General features: G+C 48.5%; 1 pseudogene; it reads left to right on the forward strand.

The window, feature by feature from the left end:
* Positions 1-8,507: 8,507 nt before the first annotated feature.
* On the forward strand, positions 8,508-10,755 carry LOC123048915 (peroxidase 2-like; annotated as a pseudogene).
* Positions 10,756-15,883: the final 5,128 nt, after the last annotated feature.

Below are 15,883 nucleotides of genomic sequence, written 5' to 3' on the forward strand. Positions count from 1 at the left end.
CGGCAATGGCCAAGTACTTCACCATGATGTTAGATGGGACTGCCCGCACTTGGTTGAAAGGACTGCCGCCTAACTCTATCGGGTCGTGGGCGGAGCTAAAAGCCCGGTTCATCCAAAACTTCAAAGATACATGTAGGCAATCTATGTCAATTGTGGATCTGACCAACTGCAAGCAGCAGGAGGGTGAGTCTACAACCCATTGGGTTCGCCGGGTCAAAGAGATAATACATTCATCTGATAAGATGGATGCCGGCTCTGCAGTCTTAATGTTGGAGCAGAATTGTCGTTTTGCGCCCCTGAAGATGAAGCTCGGGCGGCTCAAGCGCGATTGCAATGATATGGGTACGCTGATGGCGGCTCTGGTCAAGTACGCCGACTCTCATAGTACCAAGGATCCCGCGTCGGATGATGAAAGGACAGGGAAGGGAAAACGGAATGGCAATGGCAAGGGCCCCCAGCATAACCCGGCGAACCAAGGAGGTAACAAGCGTAAGGCTGATGGCAGTATGGAATTTGTGGCCAACGCCAATTCACAGGGTAACAACCTGGGTATTTGATACTGGTTCTGTTGCTAATATTTGCAACTCGAAACAGGGACTACGGATTAAGCGAACACTGACCAAGGACGAGGTGACGATGCGCGTGGGAAACGGTTCCAAAGTCGATGTGATCGCCGTCGGCACGCTACCTCTACATCTACCTTCGGGATTAGTATTAGACCTAAATAATTGTTATTTGGTGCGAGCGTTGAGCATGAACATTATATCTGGATCGTGTTTGATGCGAGACGGTTATTCATTTAAATCAGAGAATAATGGTTGTTCTATTTATATGAGTAATATCTTTTATGGTCATGCACCCTTAAAGACTGGTCTATTTTTGATGAATCTCGATAGTAGTGATACACATATTCATAATGTTGAAGCCAAAAGATGCAGAGTTGATAATGATAGTGCAACTTATTTGTGGCACTGCCGTTTAGGTCATATCGGTATAAAGCGCATGAAGAAACTCCATACTGATGGACTTTTGGAACCACTTGATTATGAATCACTTGGTACTTGCGAACCGTGCCTCATGAGCAAGATGGCTAAAACGCCGTTCTCCGGAACTATGGAGAGAGCAACAGATTTGTTGGAAATCATACATACAGATGTATGTGGTCCGATGAATATTGAGGCTCGTAGCGGATATCGTTATTTTCTCACCTTCACAGATGATTTGAGCAGATATGGGTATATCTACTTAATGAAACATAAGTCTGAAACATTTGAAAAGTTCAAAGAATTTCAGAGTGAAGTTGAAAATCATCGTAACAAGAAAATAAAGTTTCTACGATCAGATCGTGGAGGAGAATATTTGAGTTACAAGTTTGGTCTACATTTGAAACAATGCGGAATAGTTTCGCAACTCACGCCACCACAACGTAATGGTGTGTCTGAACATTGTAATCGTACTTTACTAGATATAGTGCGATCTAGGATGTCTCTTACTGATTTACCGCTATCGTTTTGGGGTTATGCTTTAGAGATGGTTGCATTCACGTTAAATAGGCACCATCGAAATCCGTTGAGACGACGCCTTATGAACTGTGGTTTGGCAAGAAACCAAAGTTGTCGTTTCTTAAAGTTTGGGGCTGCAATGCTTATGTGAAAAAACTTCAACCTGATAAGCTCGAACCCAAATCGGAGAAATGTGTCTTCATAGGATACCCAAAGGAGACTGTTGGGTACACCTTCTATCACAGATCCGAAAGGCAAGACATTCGTTGCTAAGAATGGATCCTTTTTAGAGAAGGAGTTTCTCTCAAAAGAAGTGAGTGGGAGGAAAGTAGAACTTGATGAGGTAACTGTATGTGCTCCCTTATTGGAAATTAGTTCATCACAGAAACCGCTTCCTGTGACGCCTACACCAATAGTGAGGAAGTTAATGATGATGATCATGGAACTTCAGATCAAGTTCTTACTGAACCTCGTAGGTCAACCAGAGTAAGATCCGCACCAGAGTGGTACGGTAATCCTGTTCTGGAGGTTATGTTACTAGACCATGACGAACCTACGAACTATGAAGAAGCGATGGTGAGCCCAGATTCCGCAAAATGGCTTGAGGCCATGAAATCTGAGATGAGATCCATGTATGAGAACAAAGTATGGACTTTGGTTGACTTGCCCGATGATCGGCAAGCCATTGAGAATAAATGGATCTTCAAGAAGAAGACTGACGCTGACGGTAATGTTACTGTCTATAAAGCTCGACTTGTTGCGAAAGGTTTTCGACAAGTTCAAGGGATTGACTACGATGAGACTTTCTCACCCGTAGCGATGCTTAAGTCTGTCCGAATCATGTTAGCAATTGCCGCATTTTATGATTATGAAATTTGGCAAATGGATGTCAAAACTGCATTTCTGAATGGATTTCTGGAAGAAGGGTTGTATATGATGCAACCAGAAGGTTTTGTCGATCCAAAGGGAGCTAACAAAGTGTGCAAGCTCCAGCGATCCATTTATGGACTGGTGCAAGCCTCTCGGAGTTGGAATAAACGCTTTGATAGTGTGATCAAAGCATTTGGTTTTATACAGACTTTTGGAGAAGCCTGTATTTACAAGAAAGTGAGTGGGAGCTCTGTAGCATTTCTAATATTATATGTGGATGACATATTGATGATTGGAAATGATATAGAATTTCTGGATAGCATAAAGGGATACTTGAATAAGAGTTTTTCAATGAAGGACCTCGGTGAAGCTGCTTATATATTGGGCATCAAGATCTATAGAGATAGATCAAAAACGCTTAATTGGACTTTCACAAAGCACATACCTTGACAAAGTTTTGAAGAAGTTCAAAATGGATCAAGCAAAGAAAGGGTTCTTGCCTGTGTTACAAGGTGTGAAGTTGAGTAAGACTCAATGCCCGACCACTGCAGAAGATAGAGAGAAGATGAAAGATGTTCCCTATGCTTCAGCCATAGGCTCTATCATGTATGCAATGCTGTGTACCAGACCTGATGTCTGCCTTGCTATAAGTCTAGCAGGGAGGTACCAAAGTAACCCAGGAGAGGATCACTGGACAGCGGTCAAGAACATCCTGAAATACCTGAAAAGGACTAAGGATATGTTTCTCGTTTATGGAGGTGACAAAGAGCTCATTGTAAATGGTTATGTTGATGCAAGCTTTGACACTGATCCGGGCGATTCTAAATCGCAAACCGGATACGTGTTTACATTGAACGATGGAGCTGTCAGTTGGTGCAGTTATAAACAAAGCGTCGTGGCGGGATCTACGTGTGAAGCAGAGTACATAGCTACTTCGGAAGCAGCAAATGAAGGAGTCTGGATGAAGGAGTTCATATCCGATCTAGGTGTCATACCTAGTGCATCGGGTCCAATGAAAATCTTTTGTGACAATACTGGAGCAATTGCCTTGGCGAAGGAATCCAGATTCCACAAGAGAACCAAGCACATCAAGAGACGCTTCAATTCCATTCGGGATCTAGTCCAGGTGGGAGACATAGAAATTTGCAAGATACATACGGATCTGAATGTTGCAGACCCGTTGACTAAGCCTCTTCCACGAGCAAAACATGATCAGCACCAAGACTCCATGGGTGTTAGAATCATTACTGTGTAATCTATATTATTGACTCTAGTGCAAGTGGGAGACTGAAGGAAATATGCCCTAGAGGCAATAATAAAGTTATTATTTATTTCCTTATATCATGATAAATGTTTATTATTCCTGCTAGAATTGTATTAACCGGAAACATAATACTTGTGTGAATACATAGACAAACAGAGTGTCACTAGTATGCCTCTACTTGACTAGCTCGTTGATCAAAGATGGTTATGTTTCCTAGCCATAGACATGGGTTGTCATTTGATTAACGGGATCACATCATTAGGAGAATGATGTGATTGACTTGACCCATTCCGTTAGCTTAGCACTCGATCGTTTAGTATGTTGCTATTGCTTTCTTCATGACTTATACATGTTCCTATGACTATGAGATTATGCAACTCCCGTTTACCGGAGGAACACTTTGTGTGCTACCAAACGTCACAACGTAACTGGGTGATTATAAAGGTGCTCTACAGGTGTGTCCGAAGGTACTTGTCGGGTTGGCGTATTTCGAGATTAGGATTTGTCACTCCGATTGTCGGAGAGGTATCTCTGAGCCCACTCGGTAATTCACATCACTTAAGCCTTGCAAGCATTGCATCTAATGAGTTAGTTGCGGGATGATGTATTACAGAACGAGTAAAGAGACTTGCCGGTAACGAGATTGAACTAGGTATTGAGATACCGACGATCGAATCTCGGGCAAGTAACATACCGATGACAAAGGGAACAACGTATGTTGTTATGCGGTCTGACCGATAAAGATCTTCGTAGAATATGTGGGAGCCAATATGAGCATCCAGGTTCCGCTGTTGGTTATTGACCGGAGACATGTCTCGGTCATGTCTACATAGTTCTCGAACCCATAGGGTCCGCACGCTTAAAGTTTCGATGACAGTTATATTATGAGTTTATGAGTTTTGATGTACCGAAGGTTGTTCGGAGTCCCGGATGTGATCACGGACATGACGAGGAGTCTCGAAATGGTTGAGAAATGAAGATTGATATATTGGAAGCCTATATTTGGATATCGGAAGTGTTCCGGGTGAAATCGGGATTTTACCGGGGTACCGAGGGGTTACCGGAACCCCCCGGGGGCTTAATGGGCCATAGTGGGCCTTTGTGGAAAAGAGGAGAGGCGGCCAGGGCAGGCTGCGCGCCCCTCCCCCCTAGTCCGAAGAGGACAAGGAGAAGGGGGCGGCGCCCCCCTTTCCTTCCTCTCTCCCTCCTCTTTCCCCCTCCACTCCTAATCCAACAAGGAAAAGTGAGGGAGTCCTACTCCCGGTGGGAGTAGGACTCCTGGCGCGCCCCCTCCTGGCCGACCGCACCTCCCCCCTTGCTCCTTTATATACGGGGGCAGGGGGCACCCTAGAGACACAACAATTGATCGTTTGATCTTTTAGCCGTGTGCGGTGCCCCCTTCCACCATAGTCCACCTCGATAATACTGTAGCGGTGCTTAGGCGAAGCCCTGTGTCGGTAGAACATCATCATCGTCACCACACCGTCGTGCTGACAAAACTCTCCCTCAACACTCGGCTGGATCGGAGTTCGAGGGACGTCATTGGGCTGAATGTGTGCTGAACTCGGAGGTGCCATGCGTTCGGTACTTGATCGGTCGGATCGTGAAGACGTACGACTACATCAACCGTGTTGTGCTAACGCTTCCGCTTTCGGTCTACGAGGGTACGTGGACAACACTCTCCCCTCTCGTTGCTATGCATCACCATGATCTTGCGTGTGCGTAGGAATTTTTTTGAAATTACTACGTTCCCCAACACTTCTCGTAATCAGCTTTCTGTTTTTCGGCGAGTTCCTCAACTTGCCAGCACTCCTGGAGGTCATGGCCCTTTGTGTTGTGGATCTTGCAGTATGGCCCGTCGGACTTGCCAGTCTTCTCGCCCGCCGCAGCTACCTAGCAATCAGCGCATGCATCAACTTATTTGCCGGAGCACTCCGTTTTAGTTTTCTTGGCGGGACCGGAGTTACCGGAGCCCTCCACAGCCATAACTGCCTTGCCTTTGCACTTTCTGTTGTGCTTCCGGCATTTCTTTTTCGTGGTGGAACGCGGCAATCACAGCTGCGGGGTGTACATCTGGTATGCTGCGGTGCACACGGCTGAATCTCTGAATATATCTGTGCAGATTTTCTCCTTCCCTCTGTGGGATCGTTTGTAAGTCGATGGGCCGTCCAGGGCCCTTATGGCCCCGGTGAAGGCACCAAAAAACTCGTTGAAGAGATCTGACCATGAGGAGATAGAGTTTTCCGGCAAATTCATCAACCAAGACCTCACATTGGGCTTAAGTACCAATGGGAAGTAGTTGGCGAGGATCTTTTCATCTCTTCCTCCAGCAGCTTGCATGGCAATCGTGTAGATGCCCAAGAATTCTGTCCTGATCGGGGCAGGCTGCTTGTGGAGGAGTTGGAGGGCTGCCGTAGGTTGGTGAAGGATATGTGTGCTCCAGTAGCGGTATTCGTCAGGCGGTGCTCGACGGCGGCGTTAGTAATCTAGTACGGCGATCTTAAACAACGACTCACCCTAGCTAGGTCACCAGAGAAGTGGCAGTCGGCGCGTGGTCCTGGACGGCAGCGAGCTTGAAATCCGACCCGGGCCTGTCGTGCAGTGGTATGGGTGTTTTTTTTAGGTTTTTGAGTTTGGTTTGGGGCAGCAAGGCAACTGATACATCTCAAACGTATTTATAATTTTTTATTGTTCCATACTATTATAATATCACTTTTGTAGTCTTTTATAGGAATTTATTATTTTTCATGGCAACACATATCTAAGTTTGCATGTCAAACATTAAGCAAACTAAATGGCGGCAACATGCATATATGATGAAACAAAATTCATGACCACACAAAATTGCTATGATTTTCAAAATTAAGAACTGCCACCTACAAAAATACAAAAGTTGTCATGTCCATTATATAGATCATGAAAATGCAACTGATCAAAAAATTCATGTATATTGAAAAAAGGAGGACAGATCATCAAAATGCAGCTGATCTAAAAATATATTTTAAAAAAGGGGGACAACAAAGTTTGACACATACATGGTGGTCACCTCATTGATGAAATGATGACACAAAGGTGCTAATTTTTTTGCCATCTCTAAGCTGCTAAAAAACAAACTACACGCTAAAGAAAACACTCCAATTTGTGTCATCTCAGTCAATGTATAGCAATTTATATTATTATTCATGGTAGGGGGCGTCGCGTCCGTCCTTGAGCCCGAGCTGTCGCGCCCACCCCAAACATGCGGCTGCAGGGAGTGCCGCCCTTGTGGAACGCATCGGCGCCGGCTCCGCTGCTGCTCTCCCGCTTCACGCCCCGCATCCTCAAGCAGCGTTGCACCGGGGACAGCTCCGCTCCCCCACCCCATCCGTGTCCAGCCTCCTCGAGCAGCGCCGCCGCCTCCCTTCCCTCTCTTTGGCAACTCCGGCCCGCTGGAATCACGACATCACCAAGCGCATGGGTCCCTCTCCTCCACCGTCATCGACATGGTCGTGGCCCAAGATCTGCCTGCCGCATGACGTGTGCGAGCCTTGTGGTGGAACCAACCCACTAGGATTCAAGTCTTAGACTTAGACGTTATTGATAGTCGAATTTCCTAAATTTATTTCAGGCCTTTCGAGGATGTGCGTTCAGTGATAGAAGACGCCCTGTCGACTACGAAGACATGTGTGATGATTCGTCAATCTCAAAACGATGTATCGGTTCAGTTTCTCGGAGGTGCTCATAGACAGATATGATCCGTGCGTGCATTTATAAAGATGAGTTTATGTACGTACGTATGAGTGTTTGTGCTTGTACTGTGTTATAAAACAAACCTTGAATAGGCCGCCACCTATTTAAAGCGCTTCCATCACGTCTGTAACTCGTGAAGTAGTGATCGAACTAACGGTTGGTACGCGATGCAGTGAGATGTAGCACCCAGATCTAGCCCATCGACAATTTAAGCAATATCATTCAAGCTGGTCCACGATCAATCCATCATCCATGCATGGATCCAGTGGCGAAGCCACATATAAGCTATGTGGTCCATTGACTACACATCTTTTTGTAAAAAAACGTCCTACAACAAATAGACATCATGCAAAAATAATCAGACAAATGCATACTCCTCACTACACAAGATTCAATTGACTACACATGATTGAATTCCTTTCTTTTCCCATGAAAAAATTATGAGGCGTCGGTTTGCACGATTACAGGGCATGGCAGAAGGGTCGCGCGATACCCGACGATCATCCTTGTGTGTGGACTTTTGAGCTCACTGGCGACAGCAAAGAATACACACTGGAGACATCAAATTCAGACATGACGATCATCCTTGTGTGTGGACTTTTGAGCTCACTGGCGCCAGCGGAGAATACACACTGAATTTGAAACTAAAACATGTCGCCAGCGAAGAATACACACTGGAGACATCAAATTCAGACTGAATGTGTGCTAATTTAACCTCAGCCGGGAAAGAAAAACCTATCTATCGACGCTGCCTTGCAAGCATTTGAGCTGCAAACCATTCACGATTCACGGATCTGCACATGCCTACATCAACATTCACGACTAGATTATTTATCAACCCGGCGGCCCGGGTTTCCTTCAAGTCAGCGCTCCGGAGCTCGATCGGATGTATGCTGAGTTGTGCTCGCATGTTCGCTGCGGCGTCTAGGGAGTAGGGAACATGCTCTGCCCGATTAAGAAACGCAGACAGGACCAGCCGCTGCCAATTCTCCTTCAGTCCCGCGCGTATAAATGGACGTGCGAAGGAGCAGCGTGCCAGCGTCTCCACACACCTCAACCACATGAACTGCAGCTTCCACTTCCAGTCTCCTGGATTCTACACACACTTGGTGCTACTTGTAGCGGACCGATCTAGCTCAAGGATGGGTAGGGTTGCAATCTGGATCTCGTGTGTCCTGCTCCTGGTGTCGACATGCCAGGGCAGGGGGCGCCGGGGCATAGGGTGAGGGTCGGCTACTACAACCGGAAGTGCCCCGCCGCGGAGATCATCGTCAGGGCCGTCGTCGGCAAGGCCGTCTCCCGGAACCCTGGCCTCGGCGCCGGCATCATTCGCATGGCCTTCCACGACTGCTTCGTCCAGGTGCGTGGTGCCTAACTGTCTTTCTTTATATGCATGTAAAGCGACCAGCACCTGGTTAACATTGGGGTGCGCGCGCATGCAGGGCTGTGAGGCGTCGGTGCTGCTGGACCCGACGCCGGCGAACCCGCGGCCGGAGAAGCTCGGCCCGCCCAACTTCCCCAGCCTGCGCGGCTTCGAGGTGATCGACGCGGCCAAGGCGGTCCTTGAAAGGGTCTGCCCTGGAGTCGTCTCCTGCGCCGACGTCATCGCCTTCGCCGCACGCGACTCCGCCTACTTCCTCAGCGGCTACAAGATCGACTACAAGATGCCGGCGGGGCGGTTCGACGGGAGCGTGTCGCTCGAGAGTGAGTCGCTCCAGTTCCTCCCCCCGCCCTTCTTCAACCTCACGCAGCTCGTCGACAGCTTCAAGGCCAAGAACATGAACGAGGACGACCTGGTAGTGCTCTCCGGCGCGCACACCATCGGCGTCTCACACTGCTCCTCCTTCACTGACGGGTGGACGACACGAGCGGGATTTTTGGCCCGCTCGTGGCCCGCTCGGTCCTGGCCCGTTCAAAAAAATAGCCGGTCCGGTGTGCGAAATATGGACCGAAAAATGTTCGGTCCGGTCCGGTTAAAGCCCGGTCCGCTCGGTCGGACCGAAGAAGACCGAGAGAAAATAAGGATATCCCATAATCACGGCGCTATCCCATCATAATCTGTCGCTACATCTATGGAAATAACTGCCTTACAGGATTCTTGAACCGATTCTCCCCTGATTTTGCATGCTCGTTCCGTAAAAGGTAGTTATCCTAGCACGGTCGAGTCAATCCCACGACTAACTCCACGCTACTCTTTCCTTTTATTCGCGACTAACGAGAGAAACAGGTTCGATCTGAGAATCACGGAGCCATCCCACAATTAACTCCACGTCCAATTTGACGCACTCATCACGGCATAGGTGTAGACGAATATTCGTGGGCTCATGCACGTGATAGATTGCTTGCATGCAACCAAGAAAGTTGCTAAGTACTAATAAACATGCGCAGGTTCATGGCTAACATCACTTTCCACGGCACGTCCTCTACCCGTCGCCCCTGCTCTCACGCACGTCTTCCACCTCGCCACAGCACCACCCTCTCCCTCGCGCCTCTCTCTCACCTGCGCGGCCGCGCTGCCCTCTCCCTCGCTCCCTATCCCTCACGCGTTACGCCGCCGCTCCCTCGGGCAGCCGCTCCCCCTCTCCTCCGCGCGGCCGCGCCGCTCCCTCTCTCCCCCGTGCCTCTTCCTCGCGCAGCAGGTGCGTCTTCTCCTGCTCCGGCCACCGTGCTTCATCTCCGACCACCTCTCCGACATCCTGGGCCCACATGGGAGTGACTCGACATCGCTGGGACCGTGAGGACCGTCGGTCCGCACCGAGCTTCACGTCCGCCGGTCCGGTCCCTGAAATCGGGACCGCTGCAATGCTCGGTCCGGTCCGGACCGGACCGCCGGCGGCCGGTCCAAACGACGGCTCGGACCGGCCCGGACCGTGTCCACCCTTCACCGACCGCCTGCCCCCGAACCCCTCCGACATGAACCCCGGCCTCACCAGGCTGCTGCAGAGCAAGTGCCCCGTCAGCCCCAACTTCACCAACGACCCCACGGTGGTGCAGGACATCGTCACCCCCAACCGGATGGACAACAAGTACTACACGAACCTGCTCAAGCGCAATGTGCTCTTCACCTCCGACGCGGCCTTGCTGACGTCGGGGAAGACGGCGCTGAAGGTGATGGAGAACGCTTTCAAACCCGGGAGCTGGGAGAAGAAGTTTGCCAAGGCTATGGTCAAGATGGCTGCCATCGAGCTCAAGACCGCTGCCAATGGGGAGATCAGGAGGAACTGCAGGGTCGTCAACAACTAGGATTGCTCGCTATTTGTATTTAACATTGAACGTGCATTCAGCTGATCAGGTTCTTTTGCTGCATTCGTTGCATTTTGTTAGTTTACTTGGAAGCCTGTTTCTTTCGTTTCTTTTGCTGCATTCAGCTGATCAGGTTGTAATTCGATTAACAGGGTTGTATTCACAGTAGGTGATAGATGCCTGAATAAAATTTCCATTTTCGGCTTATCCAGTCATCTACTTTCATGACGTGCACGTTCAAAAGGTTTAATAGAGTCATCCAAATATGATTCCGTGCATTTAAAAGAAAAATTCAGCTGTTAAAATACAAATGCAGTTGTGAAATACTCCTTGCGTCCCAAAATAGTGACACTATTTTGGGACGGAGGGAGTACTAAATACGAAATGAGCAATGTTTTCTGATTTAGTCTTTTTTTTTCAAGTTCATTATTTAGGGGTCCAAGTTTGACTTACGGGCTTGAAATTTTATGCATGGCACATGCATATTGGGTTAATGTTGTCAAATTGTTTAGAACTTTTTGATGGCTTCCTGATTGGTGGAATAAGGACCTAGTGCACGAGTGCACATGTGCGGATGTGCCCGTTAGTGCATAGAAATCATCTTCCGAGCATATCTCATATTACCGTGCCTTCTCTATCTCATCATATACTTGAGGGAAATCAAGAAACCCTGAAGGGCAGATTGGATCAGAAGATTCCATAGCTCAAGGAAAGATGCTCTAGGGAGGTGAGGTTAGACCGCGGCCTGCCGCAATTACATCATCAATCATGCCGCCTAGCTAATCCTTGTCCCGTTGTCCAAAGAGTGGGTGCCAATCCTGCTAGAAGGCTAGAAGCACATAGTTAGAGGCATGCCGCAAAAGACCTGCTCGATAACCATCCTGTTACAGTGGTCCACAAGGTCCGGGTCATCATTGCAAATCCTAACCAGAAGAGGCGTCTCTCCTACCGGTATGGCTATCCTGAGCTTCTAAGAACTCGCCCAGGCCCAAGGCTTGCCACTTAGGCCCGAGAGCCTCGCGAACAAACTTTTATAGACAGTGGGGCCGCGTCACATGTGAAAAAATATGAACGACAGACTCGAGGCCTAACAAGTCTGGCACATACCATCTATAGGCTCATGCCGCTTTGCTACCTCGATCCCGTGGGGAGGGTCCCGCAATAGTTGCCACATAAAAATCTTGATCTTCAGTGGAAGCGACGCTTTTCAGAAGAGAGTGATCCACGCAAGAGTCAGCACACGATGTAGGGCACGATATGTCAAGCCAACACAGAATAAACCTGACAGGGCTAGGCGCCAAGATACATCATCTGGTGCGCTCGTCATCAGCGCTGGGAAGCTAATGTCTCTTCAAGGACAAATGTTCATCGGAACGAGATGTTACAACTTCCATTGTGGGCGGCCAAGGTAACTAAAAGCATCAGGTCCACGCATATCGCAAACATGCCTGGGTATTCGACGTATATCGGGAACCTGCCAAGCCATGGTTCTAGCGAGAATCTAATATTTTATCAACTGGAGAGACTTCCAAAACTGGGAGCCTCTCCTTACAATCGCAAGCTAGGAGAGCCCACCTTGCAGATATTTGGCTTTAATAAGCTGCAACCAAAAGCTCCCCTGACCCCTGAGGATCCGCCACACCCACCTCAGCATAAGGTCCACATTCATGTGTTGGGATGCCAGAATACATAGACCCTGTAGGTCCTTAGGGAAGCATATATCGCCATTTCACCATATGGTATTTCTCGCACCCATTGGCCGCATAAGAAACGTGATAGATCCTTGTCAAAGGATCTCACTAGTAGAAAAAGGCCCATTTGTCCCGGTTCCAGAGGCCCATTTGTCCCGGTTCTGAAACCGGGACTAAAGGGTCGGGACTAAAGCACAATACCTTTAGTCCCGGTTCGCTTACGAACCGGGACAGATGTGGCTCCACGTGGCCGCTGCGGCGAGCCCAGATAGGAGGGCCTTTAGTCCCGATTGGTAACACCAACCGGGACCAAAGAGCATCTATGCGTCAGCAGCTCAGGAGCTGGGGTTTTTGTTTTTTTTGAAAGGGGGGAGGGGGGTTGGGGGTTTTGGAGGGTTAATTTGGGGGTTCCATATATTGTGTTAGCTAGCTAATAGCTAGAGAGAAGTGACCTCTCTTATCTCCGTGCTTGGTTGACGCTACGTACTATACGTATAGAGAGGACTCGACACGCTCGCTAGTAAGAAAATGAAGGAAACCATTAAGTGCAGAAGATCGTCATGAACATATACAGAGAGAAGTGATCGACCTCTCCTTCTCCGAGAGATTGGCGAAGAACAAGTTTTCGTATATCTATCCGACGCTACTAGCCACATATATACAATATAAGATCTCTTACAATCCCTAACATCTGAAGTCAAGTTCCACATGGTATTCTCCGGCTTTATTGATGACGTGGTCAAGAAAGAACCCCGCCAATTCCTCTTGAATTGCTTTTATGCGATCTTGTGGTAGGAGATCATCCCGCATCTGCCAGATCTAAATCAAAGAAGAGGGTCAATACATGTGTATGAATGAAACTCAATACAAATGATGGTAATAAAATAAAATTGTGAATATTTTTTCTTACGCACTTCATACTGTTTTTCAGAGTAGCCCTGGTTATTCTTGGCCGTCTCGTTGTAGATGAACTCGCAAATGTAGTATCCAAAGAAATCATTCCTGCTTCCTGCCACAAGCACTTTACGAGAAATAGAGGTCAATCAAACTGATGAGTAAACATGCTAAATGGTATTGATGAAACTAGCTAGAATCAATGGGAGATGCGCGGAACTAGGTAGTAGTACTTACTTTCGGGTGTTTAAATTTCAGCTCGGTCGGCAGTCCCGGAGAAATTGCGGTGAACTCTTTCCAAACCCTGCTAGACAAAGAAAATAATTACTTGATATCAGGAAATGAACAAAGTTGCCGATATGGTGCAATAATGATCGATTGAACTTACTTCTGGAGCATTTCAGTCATGTTCGCATACTCCTGGGGATCTTTTCGTCTCGAGTCTAAGTCGGTTACTAGTCCCTGCTCAAGCTTAATCTCTAGAAGAATAAAGTGGTAGCTGCACACGCATGCATAACTCATCACTTACATTACTATAACCTCGAGTAATAAGGGAAACCGAATATGCACAAGACAGTAACACTCACTTGAAGTTGTAAGGAAAGAGTATTTTATCTTTGCTTTGATTTTTGAGCAACGATTTGAGCAAGTTGTCCTCGGTTTCTGAGACATTCCTTTTATCCGTCCATTCATGTATGATATTTGGGTTAATGAACCCAATGTCATAGATTTGTGCTTTTCTACATTCGACGATCTTCAATCTGCATAATATAGTGAGGATAATTATATATACATGCAACGAAAGGGCTGAGCTATATATATAGACTTAATTACAGAAATTAGTACTTACAGACAGTAGCAAGGCACGAGTGATTTGTCGAGGGCCTTTAGATTGTAGAACTGGTAAAACTTGTCAAAATCAACAGTTAACAGTTCTTTCCAATGAAGTTATGGTCCTCTTTAATTCTCATCGACAAAGCATCCTTCCCAGACTCGCTGCAGGTTTTCATGTACCATTCATAGAATCTTCGCATCATCGTTGTCAGAGCAAGAGTTCCATCTTTGACGAGAGGCTTCCCATACTGGTATCTGAATTCTTCCACCTCCATTGTATCAAAATGTACATCGTCGGGCAGGTAATCACCAGGATTGGTACCGGGCCGCATCCGCGGCAGATTTGCGACAATATCGCTAGACACCTTGAGCGCGGGGGGGGGGGGAGGCACGACTGGTTTTCCTGTTCTCCGGGCTGGGGAATTTTTTTCACACTTCTTCATTCTGTTAACCTTTTCTCACTTGAAGTAGTTCCCAACCGGCGCACTTCTTGCAATGTCTTTTTAAGATAGCGGACATGGTTGTCATCCGGCGAAGGCGGTGGTGGTTGCTTCAGGTCATTGATAGTGCGCTTCGCTTTCACCAGATCTATCTTCTCCTCCGGAGGTGGATGTTTCATAGCTCTTCGCGTGTCAAAGAAGTCCTTCACTTGGGCTTCACAGATCTTCGCATTTTCCTCCATGGTCATCTCGTATGGTAACTTCTCTAGAGGCTTGAGAGATGGACCGAATCTGTATTGCCTCCCGCCTCTGGCTGTACTGCTAGACGCCGGAGCGGCGGCGCCTCTATTCCGTTGCTGCTGACGAGTAGTAGAAGGAGGCGGAGTGCTCTGACGCGCCGGAGTAGCGGAGTGGCGGCGTCTGTCTTCCGCCGTTGCTGACGAGGCGGAGGAGGAGGCGGGCTGCTTGGACGCGCCGGAGCAGGCGGAGAAGGAGGCGGAGTGCCGCCCTCATGCGCCGGAGAAGGAGGCGGAGTGCCGCCCTCATGCGCCGGAGAAGGAGGCGGAGTGCCCTGGTCACTTGCCGGAGGAGGTGGAGGAGGAGGAGGCGGAGTGCCCTGACTCGCCGGAGGAGGAGGAGGCGGAGGCGTCTAGTTCAGAAGCTTGATGTGCTCATTCCGCCATAGACATGGAGTCTTCAGAGCAAGACCCAGCTGAGTCTCCCCTTCACCTGTAGGGTGGTCAAGCTTGAGCTCCTCAAATCCCTCCGTTATTTCATCCACCATCACAACAGCATAGCCTTGTGGAATCGGACGGCAGTGAAAAGTTGCGTCGGGTTCAGGAGGTGCAACAGAGCCGACAGCTGCCTTGACTTTGAGGTTCTGCCATTGCGTCATAAGCTTGCAATGTCGAGCCTCCGTGATAGCATCCATGGGGTAGCTAGGAGCCATGAAGTCAGGCTGCTGAACGAGCTCAGTGGAAGCCACGTGCTTCTCCGCTGAGATGGCGGCGTAGCTTCTGGGGTAGCTCCGACAGGTCGCTGGCTCTCAACTTGTTCCTCTAGCTTTCGTACCCTTGCATTCAGCTTCTGCAGTTCGCTCTGCTCTACTTTCCTCCTCCTCTCTCGGGTATTGTAACCGCCTGCGCCGGGAAACCCAACCTTCCACGCAACAGAGCCTAGCGTGCCTCGTGTTCGTCCAGGGTGCTCAGGATTCCCGAGGGCCTCTGTGAGCTCTTCGTTATCTCTGTTGGGAACGAACGTCCCTTCTGCGCTGCGGCGATATACTTCTAAAGCTTCTTGATGGGTATTTCAAGTTTCTCGTCCGTCCAAACGCACTTCCCTGTTTCAGGGTCCAAGGTTCCCCAACCCCGAAGAACCAAGTCCTTGAACGGTCTGGTCAGTTCAATGTCTCTGGTT

Source organism: Triticum aestivum, chromosome 2D, assembly GCF_018294505.1.
Source record: "Triticum aestivum cultivar Chinese Spring chromosome 2D, IWGSC CS RefSeq v2.1, whole genome shotgun sequence".
Classification (NCBI taxonomy): domain Eukaryota; kingdom Viridiplantae; phylum Streptophyta; class Magnoliopsida; order Poales; family Poaceae; genus Triticum; species Triticum aestivum.